This window comes from Oryctolagus cuniculus, chromosome 15 (genome assembly GCF_964237555.1).
Source record: "Oryctolagus cuniculus chromosome 15, mOryCun1.1, whole genome shotgun sequence".
NCBI lineage: Eukaryota > Metazoa > Chordata > Mammalia > Lagomorpha > Leporidae > Oryctolagus > Oryctolagus cuniculus.
The window spans coordinates 45,207,333-45,222,035 of NC_091446.1; the positions used below are offsets into that span (position 1 = coordinate 45,207,333).

Genomic DNA, 14,703 nt, shown 5'->3' on the forward strand with positions numbered 1-14,703 from the left:
CCATGGGGTGCAGGGCCCAAGCACCTGGGCCATCCTCCACTGCACTCCCTGGCCATAGCAGAGAGCTGGCCTGGAAGAGGGGCAACCGGGACAGAATCCGGCGCCCCAACCGGGACTAGAACCCGGTGTGCCGGCGCCGCAAGGTGGAGGATTAGCCTATTGAGCCACGGCGCCGGCCTCTTTTTTAAAAATTAATTAGTTTATTTGACAGATAGAGTTAGTGAGAGAGAGAGACAGAGAGAAAGGTCTTCCTTCTGTTGGTTCACCCCCCAAAGGTCACCTTCCGTTGGCCACTACGACCGGAGCTACGCTGATCCAAAGCCAGGTGCTTCCTCCTGGTCTCCCATGCGGGTGCAGGTGCCCAAGCACTTGGGCCATCCTCCACTGCCTTCCTGGGCCATAGCAGAGAGCTAGACTGGAAGAGGAGCAACGGGGACTAGAACCAGTGCACATATGGGATGCCAGCGCTGCAGGCAGAGGATTAACCAAGTGAGCCACGGCGCCGGCCCCAATAACCAAGCTTTCTAACCTAAATAATAACACCATTTAGGGAGACAGGAAGCTTAAGAGGTCTTCCATCACCTCGTTCACTCCCCAGATGGCCGCAACAGCTGGAGCTGCGCCAACCTGAAGCCAGGAGCCAGGAGCTTATTCCAGGTCTCCCACATGGGCGCAGGGGCCCAAGGACTTGGGCCATCTTCGACTGCCTTCCCAGGCCATAGCAGAGAGCTGGATCGGAAGAGAAGCAGCCGTGACTGAAACCAATGCCCATATGGGATCCTGGCTCTTCAGGCCAGGGCTTTAATCCACTGTGCCACAGCGCCAGCCCCTGATTTTTTTTCTTTTTTTTAAGATTTTATTTATTTGTTTGAAAGGCAGAGTTATAGAGAGGCAGAGGCAGAGGCAGAAAGATAGAGAGAGGTTTTCCACTCAATGGTTCACTCCCCAAATGGCTACGATGCCTGGAGTTTAGTTGATCTGAAGCCAGTAACCAAGAGCTTCCTCCAAGTCTCCCACGTGGGTGATATGGCCCAGGGAGTTGGGCCATCTTCCACTGCTTCCCCAGGCCATTTCGGGGAGCTGGGTCAGAAGAGGAGCAGCCAAGACTAGAACCGGTGCCCATATGGGATGTCGGTGCCACAAGAGGAGGATTAACCTGTGCCACAGCGCCAGCCCCCACATCCTAGATCTTATACTTTTTCACTTTGTGGTCTCAGATAAGGTATATAACCTCTTTAAAAATTTATTTATTTATTTGAAAGTTTCAGAGAGACAGAAGGAGAGACAGAGAGAGACATATCTTCCTTCTGCTGATTCACTCCCCAAATGGCTGCAATGACCAGTGCTGGGCAAGGCCAGAGCCAGGAGCCAGGATCTTCTTGTGGTCTCCCATGTGGGTGCTGGGGCCCAAGCACTTAGATCACTTTCCGCTGCTTTCCCAGGCATATTAGCAGGGAGCTGGACTGGAAGTGGAGCAGCTGGGACTCAAACTAGCACCCATGTCATCCGAGTTTTTTGTTTTAGTAGTAACCATGCTGTTTATAGGCTGAAAGGAAATGAAGTCTAAAGGAAGACAATGAGAGAATAAGAAAATATATAATTGATGGAGCAAGAGTCAAGGAAAAATGAAAAGTGGGTTTTTTTGAGAAAAATTTGAGGTGCTCTATCGAGAGAAAGGTATAATAATAATGTCACTAGGTGTTGGTTTAGGAGAAAAAAATGGAAACCAGAACTTAACTTTTATGACCCTTCTAAAAACTTACAAATCAGGAGCTGGTATTGTGCAAAGCAGGTGAGTGACCTCTCGAGATGTCAGCATTCCATAATGGAGTGCTGTTCAAGTCCTAGCTACTCTGCTTCTTTTTTTTTTTTTTTTTTTTTTTTTTTTTTGACAGGCAGAGTGGATAGTGAGAGAGAGAGACAGAAAAGTCTTCCTTTTGCCATTGGTTCACCCTCCAATGACCGCCACGGCTGGCGCGCTGCGGCCGGTGCACCACGCTGATCCAATGGCAGGAGCCAGGTGCTTCTCCTGGTCTCCCATGGGGTGCAGGGCCCAAGCACTTGGGCCATCCTCCACTGCACTCCTTGGCTGCAGCAGAGAGCTGGCCTGGAAGAGGGGCAACCGGGACAGAATCCGGCGCCCCGACCAGGACTAGAACCCAGTGTGCCGGCGCTGCAAGGCGGAGGATTAGCCTAGTGAGCCACGGCGCTGGCCGCTATTCTGCTTCTGATCTAGCTCCTTGCTAGGGAATCTGGGAGAACAGAGAATGATGACCCAAGTCGAAACCTGAGTGGAGGTCTAGGTCCTGGCATCAGCCTGGCACAGCCCTGGCCATTGCAATCATCTGGGAAGTGAACCAGTAGATGGATGGTCTCTCTCTGTCCTGTCTCTCCCTTTCTTTCTGTCACTCTGCCTTTCAGATAAACATTTCATTAAAAAATGAAAACTAAAATTGCAAGTATTATTAAAGGGTTCAAATAAACAAGAAAATGCACCTTTTAAATTGCTGTTGATGTTTGGTCAAACAACATCCCTTTATGAACTGTTCCTCAATATCCCTACATCAAAGCTCTAATCCCCAATATGACTATATTTGGAGTTAGGATTTTTTGGTAGATAATTAAGGTTAAATGAAGCCATAAGGGTGAAACCCTGATTCAGTAGAGCTGGAGTCCTTGTAAGAAGAAGAAAAACACCAGGGAGACCCCCTGTGGAAAGGCCAGGGTAGGGGTCATTTAGCCAAAGTAGGAAGAAGGACCTCTTTGGAAACCAACCTTGGTGGTTCTTGGACATTGAACTTGCAGCCTCACAATTGTGAGAAGATAAATTTCTGCTGTTTAAGCCAACTGATCTGTGGTATTTTGTTATAGCAGCCCTAGAAGACTAGCTCACTTCCACAATTGGAACTTTTGTAGACATAACGCAATAGGAGAAATAAGATGATCTATGAAAATAAAATTATGTCTCAAAGAATTGGATTGACTATGAGCTCAGGGTGTGAGATAGAACAGATATTTGTTTCCAAATGGTAGCCTGGGCCAATAGCCACCGGCATCAGGTTTCCTTATTGGGAGATTAAAATGCTGTCAGTCACAGTTGAGACTGTGAATGCTAGAGTTGCTTTGACTTGTTTCACATCCGGGTGTTGAACTTACTGTCTGTGAGACCTTGGGCAAGTTATTTAATTATTTTAGCCTTGATTACATTATCTGTAAAACAAAAAACCTATAAAATAATTTATATGATACATAATATGTGCTATCCAGCACTAATTTTTCCTTGCATTTTTGAAAGACTTATTTATTTATTTGAAATTCAGATTTACAGAGAGGGATGCATATCTTCCATCCGCTGTTTCACTCCCCAAATAGCTGCAATGGCTGGAGCTGGGCCAGGCCAAAGCCAGGTTCACGAGCTTCCTTTGGATGTCCGACATAGATGCTGGGGCCCAAGGACTTGGACCATCCTCCACTGTTTTCCTAGGTGCATTACCAGGGAGCTGGATGGGAAGTGGAGCAGCCAGGACCTGAACCTCTGCTCATATGGAATGCTGTAACCAAAGACTGTGGCTTAACCCACCGCACCACAGCACAGCCCCCATATTTTCATGTTTTGCTTCATATATTTTGTTATTGCCCAGCCCTAGCCACTGTGGCCATTTAGGAAGTGAACCAGTAGGTGGAAGATATCTCTGTCTGGTTCTGTCTCTCCATGTCTGTTAACTCTGCCATATAAATAAGTAAATACATATATACATAAATCTTAAAAAAAAAAAAAAAAAAACTATGTGTGCCTGTCTTCTCCTCGTCACCTACATGGACATATTGAGTGAATAAATGAGTAAATGAAGGAATAAGTCCCTCAGTCTATCCAGGCAATATTCTAGTTCCTAAAGAGATAGCAAGAATGAGGCAGACTAGGCCCTTGTTCTCACAAAATTTACACTTTAATGGGGCTAAGACAAAAGACACTTAAACAAGGTACTCTTTACCCACTGACAAGTAAAAATGAGTTAAAAAGAGTAATTTCAGTGAGACTTTAGGATAAAGGCTGCTCTACATTGGCTTGTTCTAGAAGAGATGTGTGAAACAGGCACACTTGAGCTGAGACCTAAAGTATGTGAAGAAAAAGCCATGCAGAGATGTAGGGAAAGTGTGTTTCAGTCCTGAGGCAGAAGCAAGCTTGAGGAATACCATGGTCAGAGGGAACGCAGTGGAAATCAGAGAGGTTGTGGGGACTGCCAGAGTACTGACATAATCTGGTTGGTGGTTTTAAAAATTTAATTTTGCCTACTGTGTAAAGACAAGAGCAACAATAAAGGAAAAGGAGATTATAATAATCCCAAAAGAGAATGGTGACTGGGACCAAGGGAACAGACAAATGGGGATTTGTTTCAGCTCATGGAAGGTAGGGTGACCAGGATTTGGTAATGGATTAGATTTAGGGGTAGAGAGGTGAGGAGAAGACAACAATTTAGAACAATGTCCACAAGCATTTCTTAGTGAAGGATCAAATAGCAAATATTTGCAGGCCATGGGTACCCTTTGTTGTGCTTGTAACTATTCTACTCTGCTCTTATGTGCAGAAGCATAGATGATACATAAAAGAATAAATGTGATGATCTTCCAGTACAACTTTATTTACAAAAATAATCAATGTGCCAGATTTTGTCTGTAGGTCATAATGCATTGACCCTTGATTTAGAAAAACTCCTTGAGAGAATAAGATGTGATTTTCTATTTTTAAAGATCGATTTATATATTTGAAAGAATTACAGAGAGAGACAGAAAGTGCTATCTTTTATCCACTGGTTCATTCACCAGATGGTTGCAATGGCCAGGGCTGGACCGAGTCAGAACCAGGAACTTCTTCCTGATCTCCCATGTGGGTAGCAGGGGTCCAAGCTCTTTTCCCAGGCCACTGGCAAGAAGTCAGATGGTAAGTGGAAAAGCTGGCACCTCTATGGGATGCTGGTGTTGCAGACAGCTGCTATTCCACAATGCTGGCCCCAAAATATGTTATATTCAGAGAAACTTTACTATCTAGAGGTTCATAGTTACTGGAAGACTCCAGCTTTTCCACATGCGTACCATCAGCTGATAGTGAAAAGAGTGGAGGTCCTTGGCATGTAGTGGATGGCCTTGTCCAAGAATATTCTGCCTCCCAACTGTGTAATCCCCAGGCCTCTTGCTCTGGAGTAAACCAGTAGATGCTCAGAGTATGTATTTCTTTGATATGTTTTTTCCTGATCATGTATGATGGGTTATACCACATATATGAAAATGAATATAGTATATTCAGCGGTTTTTATCTGTTACATTTACATTGTCATGGACCATAATATTATATAACTATACTTTTTTTAAAGATTTATTTATTTTACTTGAAAGTTAGAGTTACATAGAGAAGGAGAGGCCGGCGGGGCGGGGGGGGGTGGGGGTCTTCCATCTGCTGGTTCACTTCCCAATTGGCTGCAACAACTGGGGCTGCACCATTCTGAAACCAGGAGCCAGGAACTTCTTCCAGATCTCCCACTTGGGTGCAGGGGCCCAAGGACTTGGGCCATCTTCTACTGCTTTCCCAGGCCATAGCAGAGAGCTGGATCGGAAGTGGAGCAGCTGGGTCTCGAACCGACGTTCATATGGGATGCTGGTGCTTCAGACTAGGGCGTTAACCTGCTGTGCCACAGTGCTGGCCCCAGCTGTATGTTCTTTATGCTGTTTATTCTTTTAATTTCCCTCTAAAGTAAATATAGAAATAGAAATAGAAAAATCTACATTAAATAACAGGTGATTAATTTCCAGGATTGAGGGGCACTTTTAGATGTTAAAGAAATGAATGAAAAAATGACTTCATTAATTTATTCAATTGATATTTATTGGATGTATTCTATATGCAGATGTTTCACAAACACAAGGGACACAAGGTCCAAAAATCCTAAAGATTACAGAGTTCAGTATGTAGTAAAGATATGGGTCAAAAAAAGCAAATGAACAACAATAACAGAGTCTTCCAGAACTGTGAGATAAACACTCTGAAAAGGCACCCAAAGGTGGGAGTCCGAAAGGGGCTTAAAAAAAATGGGGGCAGGGGCACGGCCAGGACAATGCTTCTTCACAGATCCATGCCAAAGAAATAATTTGTTTGTTTTGTTTTGTTTTTGTTTGTTTTTTAAAAGATTTATTTATTTATTTGAAAGTCAGAGTTACAATAATTTTGTTTTAATCTCCTTCTATCATGGACAGATGTTTTTGTAATGTATATGAGTGACTTGAACATAAAATTTAAAAAGCTATAAAAATCAATGGCCACCTTTTGGTTTTTGAACTCAGTATATATAGAATTCTATATCAATAAAAGTGTCAGAACATAAATAACCTTGCATTAGAAAAGTTAATCACATTGTCATCAAAGGCATAGATATAAGCAATAAGAAAGAGAATGACTATTATACTTATTTTGCAGTCATAAAAAATGAAATTTGGAAGTGAACATAGAATTCCCTTTCTGACTGCAACAAATAGGCTTTGAAAGAGTGTTATTTATATTAGTAGTCTTTAATATGCCTGCTTCTTGATTGTTAACTTTTCTGATCTGTGTTAGATTGATAGAAATGTCACTGGTAAAGATTAATGTTTATTTAAATTATTTTACATCTTAGTACAGAATAACCAGTCTAACAAGGCATTTGTTATTTTTTGATATTTAGATGATTGCCATTCTAACTAGAGTTAACAGTTAAAGATTAAGGGCAAAAAAGTAAAAAACAAAATCTTATACTGAAATCCGTTGTAAATGCTTCAATAGTAAAATTATTAGAAAAGCAAATGTATGAATAAAAGTGAGAAAATTAGTTAATACAGAGAGAGTATATATAACCAAGCATGTCCTACATGCTTTATTTTTTCTTCCATATAACCATTAAATTGGTTATTGTATAAGCACAAATACAGCCAGTTGTCAAATAAGTACTGAAAAATTGTGATTGCAACTTTGAAATAACATTGAAAAAAACTGGAAGGCTGTGTGCCAACATATTAGCAACATTCAGCTCAGAGATGAAGAATTACAAATAATCTTTTATTCCTAGGAGCTTTATAGCCTTTTTCAAAATTAAACATATTACAACTGGAGACACACACACACACAAATCTTAAAATTGAAAACTAGACTATCTTATTTGATTAATATAATGAAACTAGTCAAGAAGAATTTGTGTTGGAGAAAACTGATGATACAGATATATTACACGTAAAAACATGGTCAACATTACATCTGTTTTTGTTTTTGTTTTTGTTTTTTATTCTACAGCAGTTTCATTAAATAAACTGGAAGAGTTCCTGAAATCAGTTCTTGGCCTGTTTCTTTGGTCTCCAGGCCAATTTGGATCATTATTTGGAAATTTTGGTAGCACCAAGGCAGATAATCAGGAACTAGTTTAAGTGTTTGCTATGTTTAGCGCATTCCCCCTAATGAATGATTTCTATGATAGATTAAGATTATTGTTACAAAGGAAAGATAGAAACAAACACTTTAGTATGTGTAATTTTCTTTCACAAATGCAAACGTCTAAGTGCAGAATAAAAATACTGATAAGAAAACAAAAAAAGTATGATGGCTTTATTTATAATTATTTTCCTATTAAATTTTGAGCAAATGAAATTCTTTTTTGGCCACTATAATCTTCCTTTGGATAAGCTTTCATATATTTACCACCTTGCACCTTGTGTTACCCTTTTTTTTGTGTGTGTCACCTTTAATATAAGACTATAATTTTCTTGAGCTTTCACATTATTTTGCATTACTTTCAGTAGCTTGAATATTCTCTTATAGATAGTAGGCATTGCATTAATATGTATGTGTGTCTGGATAGATGGATGAATAACAGGTATGGTAGAGATATTGGTTGGTTTTACAAGGAGGGGTGCTTGTTTTATCTCCAAGAAACTCTGTTTATAGTTTATACCTTATGTATAAACCTCTAAGAATTATATTTTCCTTATTTTTTTTCTTTTTTTTAAATTTTTTTTTTGACAGGCAGAGTGGATAGTAAGAGAGAGAGAGACAGAGAGATCTTCCTTTGCCGTTGGTTCACCCTCCAGTGGCCGCTGTGGCCGGCGCACCTCGCTGATCCGATGGCAGGAGCCAGGTACTTATCCTGGTCTCCCATGGGGTGCAGGGCCCAAGCACTTGGGCCATCCTCCACTGCCCTCCCTGGCCACAGCAGAGAGCTGGCCTGGAAGAGGGGCAACCGGGACAGAATCCGGCGCCCCAACCGGGACTAGAACCCCGTGTGCTGGCGCCGCAAGGCGGAGGATTAGCCTAGTGAGCTGCGGCACCGGCCTATATTTTTCTTTATTAAATACAACAAACAAGAGCACTTACCTGAAGCAACCAAGTGAATAAAAGGATTTTCTGGATAAATGTACCAAGACAATAATGCTCTAACCTAGATAACAAATATCCCAAATAGCCTGTGACACTGACTTTCTTTTTGATTTCAATAAATATCCTTTTAAAAAAAAAATTGCCAAGGGAGGTTATCAAAGTGTAACAGTGTAAGCCTATCAACTTATGGCAAGAGGGCCTGGCATTGTGGCACAGCAGGGTAGGCCTCTGACTGCAAGGCTGGCATCCCATATTAGAGTGCTGGTTTGAGTCCTGGCTGCTCCACTTCAAAGCCATCTCCCTGCTAATGCACCTGGGAAAGCAACAGAAGATGGCCCATATACCTGGGCCCCTGCCACGTAGCTACTATGGCCATTTGGGGAATGAACCAGCAGATTGAAGATTTCTCTCTCTCTCTCTATAAATCTGCCTTTCAAATACATACATACATACAAAAATAGATAAATTCTCTAAAAAAGATTCAAGACAGTAGTCATAATAACACTTGAAAAGATTTTACTTTGTGCTGTTGATGTATTTGAAACTGTTTCTGGTTTAAGATTTTACCTTTAATCTTTTGAAGTTACTACATTGAACTGTCAAGAATAGGTTGTTATCTTACTTAAGGGTATAATCAAGAAAAAACTGTTCAGCTCTTTCTCCTGCCTGACAACAACAGTCGCTCAAGTGCTCCCAGGAAAGACCTTTCCCAGTTGGCTCTGCCCTTACTGCTGCAATGCCCCCACCTGGCTCAAGTTCATGTCTGACACTGGGAAGGAACAGATTCACAAACCAGCTTAAACGGGCCTGGGAGAAATCAGTGTGGCTCTGAGGGATTCCTGTGGCACAGGCACATCCTGGGGGGATCCTCGGGTCCCAAGGACCTTCCTAAGGATCTCTGCTATTAAGGCAGCAGTTGCTGTTCAGACACATCAAGAGAACCAATAAGGATAAGTACGCTAAATTCTGATAGGGGGCTGAATTCACCCGTCTGCTTGACACAAGACCAAGTGAGATCGCCCCCACTCCCACAAATAGAAAAACAAGTCACCCAGAGCCTCTGCCTGGTGGCATTAGTTTGTGTATATACTCAAGCAATGAACTCATTGCTTAACTAGAAAAGCAAAAAAAAAAAAAAAAAAAAAAACTTTTGAAAATAGCTTTTTCTCCAACCTACTTTGAATTTGGAAAAAAAAATTAAAATTTTACATAGATATCTAAATATTGTGTCAGAGTAAAAATCATAAGGATTAAGTAACAATATATCTGTTTTTATGTAGACATATAAATATACATAGAATATATGTATGATTCATTCATATAAAAGATACTTTGTAAATTCTAAGTTACAGTTTAACTTCTTTTATTGTTTAACAGCATGAGAACACTGGTCCCTGATATTTGGGTTGCATTTGTATTAATTTAAAACCCATTTCTCTCCAGAAGAAGTCTCATCACATCATCACTGAAGAGCAAGATTATACACATTTTAGACATACCACTGCGTAATCAGCTCCCTTCAGAAGAATGTTTTGGCTTAATAATGAAAACATCTTAATGACTGAAATTATTTCCCACTGAGTTACTCTCACCATCATGTCCTAAGACAGACAAATTTCCTAGAGTGAAAAATAGTGTTTTAACGGATGTTTCTTAAGAGATACTTCCATAAATGTCATCATTCTTGATATGAAAGGCTCATTATTTCCCCTCCCTCTCTCCTCCCTCCCTTCATTCCTTCCTGCCTCCCTTCTTTCCCCTTGTTACCTTGCATGTATGTTAAACTATGAACAGTAAAGCTAGAAAAGACTTATTTTCTCCCTTTCTATCTACATGCTCAGCTGATAATATTTTACCCATTCTCCTTAAAAATTGTGTTAAGTTGGGGGGTGAACCAACGGAAGGACGACCTTTCTCTCTGTCTCTCTCTCACTGTCTAACTCTGCCTGTCAAAAAAAAAAAAATGTGTTAAGAACTCTTAAAATTTCACTTCTGACCTCTGACCTCTAGAAAAATAACATGAAAACGTGAACCCAATAAAGGTTTGCTTTTAAGATATCCATAGTTAAAATCTTTTTGCTTAATAGTATCTCCTTAGTTTGCTCTGAAATTAATTCTAGGATATATAGAAATTGACTTTTATTTAACAGTGCTAAAATATGACTTGCATTTAATCTGTGAGTTTGTTAAAAAAGGATTTAATAATTTTCCTCTAGTTAAAATTTGTTAAAACTGATACACCATATTTTATGGTTTCACGTTCAGTTGCTAAAGGAGTCAACATTTTGCCCATTCAGAATGGAATGACAATGTAAATCTTCCTGAATGCACAAAACGTCACAGGACCTGAGAAAATATTTAGAAAGGCGAGTGATACCAACACTAATGGGTTTCCAAAATGACTATCTGAGAAGAGTTTACCCAGATGGCAGGTGGTCCTACAGAGTGTATGTGAAAGGGAAAAAAGAAACACTAGTTAGTTCATATTTTCTTCAAGGGTGATACATTCTAACACCACTGATTATTCTTATTGAGAAATCTAATCTTATTTGTTGATCAGTGAAAGAATCCCAGCCAGTGGCAGCCATTTAGAATTTAGTAATACTGCCTGAAAATTCTGCAGTTTCCTAGGTTTCTATTAAAATATAGTGGTTGATTTGCTGCTTATGGGATTTTGGAATGCTAGCAGGTTACTTCGTGTTCAGTGCTTAAAATGTTACCTTTGTCTTCTTACAACTCCAATTCCAAACATCAAGATTGTAATTGTTATTTTGAAAAGAAATTTCATTTGCTTCATTTATAATTTAGAGTATAATTGTGAATATTTATATATTCCCATCACACTCTATTCTTCATCTGTGCATTAGTGTGCATGTTTGTGTGTATACAGAAGGACAAGCGGTTACTGTCTGACCTATGAACATGTAGTGTTCAATTATTCAGCAACTAAAATATTGCTTACAGGGTATTTAGAAGTACTTCTGATATAACTAAGTTAAATATCAAGATATTAACTCACAGTTTATGATTATGACTGTAAATAGTGACAAAGATATGCAAAAAAGACATGCATAAAAATTTCCCCACAGTTCATCTGTAATTGGAAAATTACACATGATTTCATAATTCCTTCTTTCAGGTTTTAAATGTTTTCTGTAACCAAAAAGGAAAGGAATTTATTTCACTAATAATGTTATATCACATCAAGATAAAGGCATTTTGTAAATAGGTAACATTTTATTCTTTGTCTAATAGTACAAATTTTAAGGTGAAAATAATTTAAAAATTTAGTAACAAAAATTAGTATCAGGTTAGTACTACATAGAAAATTTTATATTTTAAGTCAAGGAGGTTTAAAAGACTTACATGGAGAAAGTCACACGTCTTCATTTCTTTTTATTGTTTTATCATTTGATATGGCTAAGAGTTAGCAAAAGGGATTGTAAAAAAAACCTTACTGTTTGTCAAGTTTAAAAGGAGGTCTTTTTCCCAGTTAGGCTGAGCTTATTTCTGGACTTCTTGCCACGATTAGATGGTGTGTACCTTTAAAGCTCCGTGTAACCTCATAACATGCAAGCTTTCTCATTGGTATACTTTACTCTAAGCATTTAACATTGCATTTGAAAAGAAAAGCAATCTGACATTTTAACCTAGCCTCAAGTGCTCAATAGAATTTCTTAAAAGTCTACATTCGAATTTATCTTCATTTTATTTTCTTTGCTTACATATTTTTCTGCTTAAAACATCTCAGCTTGAACACTAGGAGATTTTTTAAAAAACTGTTTAAACTCGAAATTACTGTGAGTTTTAAATGTCTAAGAATAGCATCTTTTAATGTATCTGAATGGGTTTGAAAAGCTGTTTGAGTGATTATTGTTCTTTTGTTTCACTACATAATCGTTTATTCCTCTCACTAGCTTTCCATGTTTAGATTTGATTGTACTGAAAATATTCAAGTGTTATAAAGGGCAGGTGTGGGCCTTAGGGAATATAGATTGTAGTCCTGTTGCTGAATGCTGCTGAATGGGTCATTTTGGACAAGTAGCCTAAGCTCTCTCTCTGCTAGTTTATAAAAACAATCAGCCAAATATTATCTGATTTTTCATAGTGCAGAAAATTGTGTTTTGCTTTATAATATGAACCCATCTGGTCTTAGAATTTCTCCAGGTTTAGGTAAGGACCCAGACCTTTCATGAAAAGGTGGAAAAAGTAGTCATGTCAAGAACAATAGCAAAAATCTTACCAGAACATTTTCTCAACAATGGGGATTGTCATTTATTTCATCATTTTAGGACATTTTTATAAACTTCATGAGGACTACTGCCTATTATTCATTTGTTTGGCATGAACTAATAGAATTCTTTACAATAAAACTTTGTATTTTCCAACAAAATTCTTGATTCCTGGGCCTCTGTCTAGTGATTTTCTTTTTGTATAAAAGTGCCTGGTGTGTGTAGGGTAGCATTCCAGTTCCTCTGGACCTTCAGATGAGATCATTATCCAGGGTCTGAGATAGTTGCTCTGTCCTCCTGCAGCCAGCCCCTTGGCAGGGCAACATGTTGTCTTTATAGTTCTTAAAAAAAAAAGTGGTATATGTGAATGCAATTAAAAATGTTTAAATTAGCAAATATCACACTGTGTTTAGGGTTTAAAATTAATATGTAAATTTGTACAGCACTTTAAAATTCCCCCACCAAAATCCTAGATATTGCCAGGGATTTTTGATCCTGGTGTTGATACCTAATAATTGTACATGTTGACAGTTTTCATAGATAGGAGGCATCATGTAGATTTTAAAACTGTGAAGGAAAACGGGCCCCTCCTTCCAGACAGTCTTCAATTTTGGTGGGTTGAATGCCTTTGAGGTATTTTTTTAACCTCTCATGCTCACTATCCTCATCTATGAAATGGAAATAAGGATACCAGTTCATGGGACCATTGTAATTCATAAGGTATCTGTTACTGCATGTAAAGCATATGGAGCAATGCCTGGCCTACACATAAGACTCTGATGGTCCTGTGAGTGCTGGGCTTCTGAGTATTATTATTCCTTTACTTTCTGCATTCAGCTGTGTTCAGTGGTTGGCGAATTATAGTGTGCATAAGAGTTAATGTACGGCTGGCGCCGCGGCTCACTAGGCTAATCCTCCGCCTTGCGGCACCGGCACACGGGGTTCTAGTCCCGGTCGGGGTGCCGGATTCTGTCCCGGTTGCCCCTCTTCCATGCCAGCTCTCTGCTGTGGCCAGGGAGTACAGTGGAGGATGGCCCAAGTGCTTGGGCCCTGCACCCCATGGGAGACCAGAAGTACCTGGCTCCTGCCATCGGATCAGCTAGGTGCGCAGTGGCAGCCATTGGAGGGTGAACCAATGGCAAAGGAAGACCTTTCTGTCTCTCTCTCTCACTGTCCACTCTGCCTGTCAAAAAAAAAAAATGTAATTCGGTTGCATTCAATAATTTTCAAGGGTGTTTTTTTTTTTTTTTTTTTTTTTTTTTTTTTTTTTTTTTTTTTTTTTTTGACAGGCAGAGTGGATAGTGAGAGAGAGACAGAGAGAAAGGTCTTCCTTTGCCATTGGTTTACCCTCCAATGGCCGCCACGGCTGGCACGCTGCGGCCGGCACACCGCGCTAATCCAATGGCAGGAGCCAGGTGCTTCTCCTGGTCTCCCATGGGGTGCAGGACCCAAGCACTTGGGCCATCCTCCACTGCACTCCCTGGCCACAGCAGAGAGCTGGCCTGGAAGAGGGGCAACCGGGAAAGAATCCTGTGCCCCAACCGGGACTAGAACCCAGAGTGCCGGCGCCGCTTGGTGGAGGATTAGCCTAGTGAGCCGCGGCGCCGGCCTCAAGGGTTGTTCTATAACGTATACATACATCTTCTTTGTATTGACTCCATTATATTTTATATTATAAATATGTATGACTTCAATTAAATCTAGACACTTTCCAGATGACAGCAGGAATTAAGCAGATTGGGTTTAAACAGTTAAATGAATCTTTCTGTTTCATGTTGAAGTCACTTTTCTTTAGTCGCCTAAAATACATTAATTTTTCTAGAATTCTTTCCTATTAATTGTTTTCCCATCTTCTGCATATTTATTTTGCCATTGAAAATGAGCTTAATATTTGGTAAATGGAGGTAATGATGCTTGTCTTTTCTAATTTGTTTGAGAATTAGAATTAATAAATGTTAATCCTAATTTAAAGAATAGTACCAGGCATATAGTAGGCATTCCACAATTGGTAGATCTTGTTTTTAATTCAATATTAAGATGAAATGCCTCATGAATTGAATGATATATGTGAATTAATGTGTC

The 14,703-nt window shown here is 39.7% G+C and overlaps 1 protein-coding gene across 4 annotated transcripts in view; it reads left to right on the plus strand.

Moving 5' to 3' along the window:
• PRKG1 (protein kinase cGMP-dependent 1) overlaps positions 1–14,703 on the plus strand; it is a 1,363,231-nt gene that overhangs the window by 1,228,909 nt on the left and 119,619 nt on the right.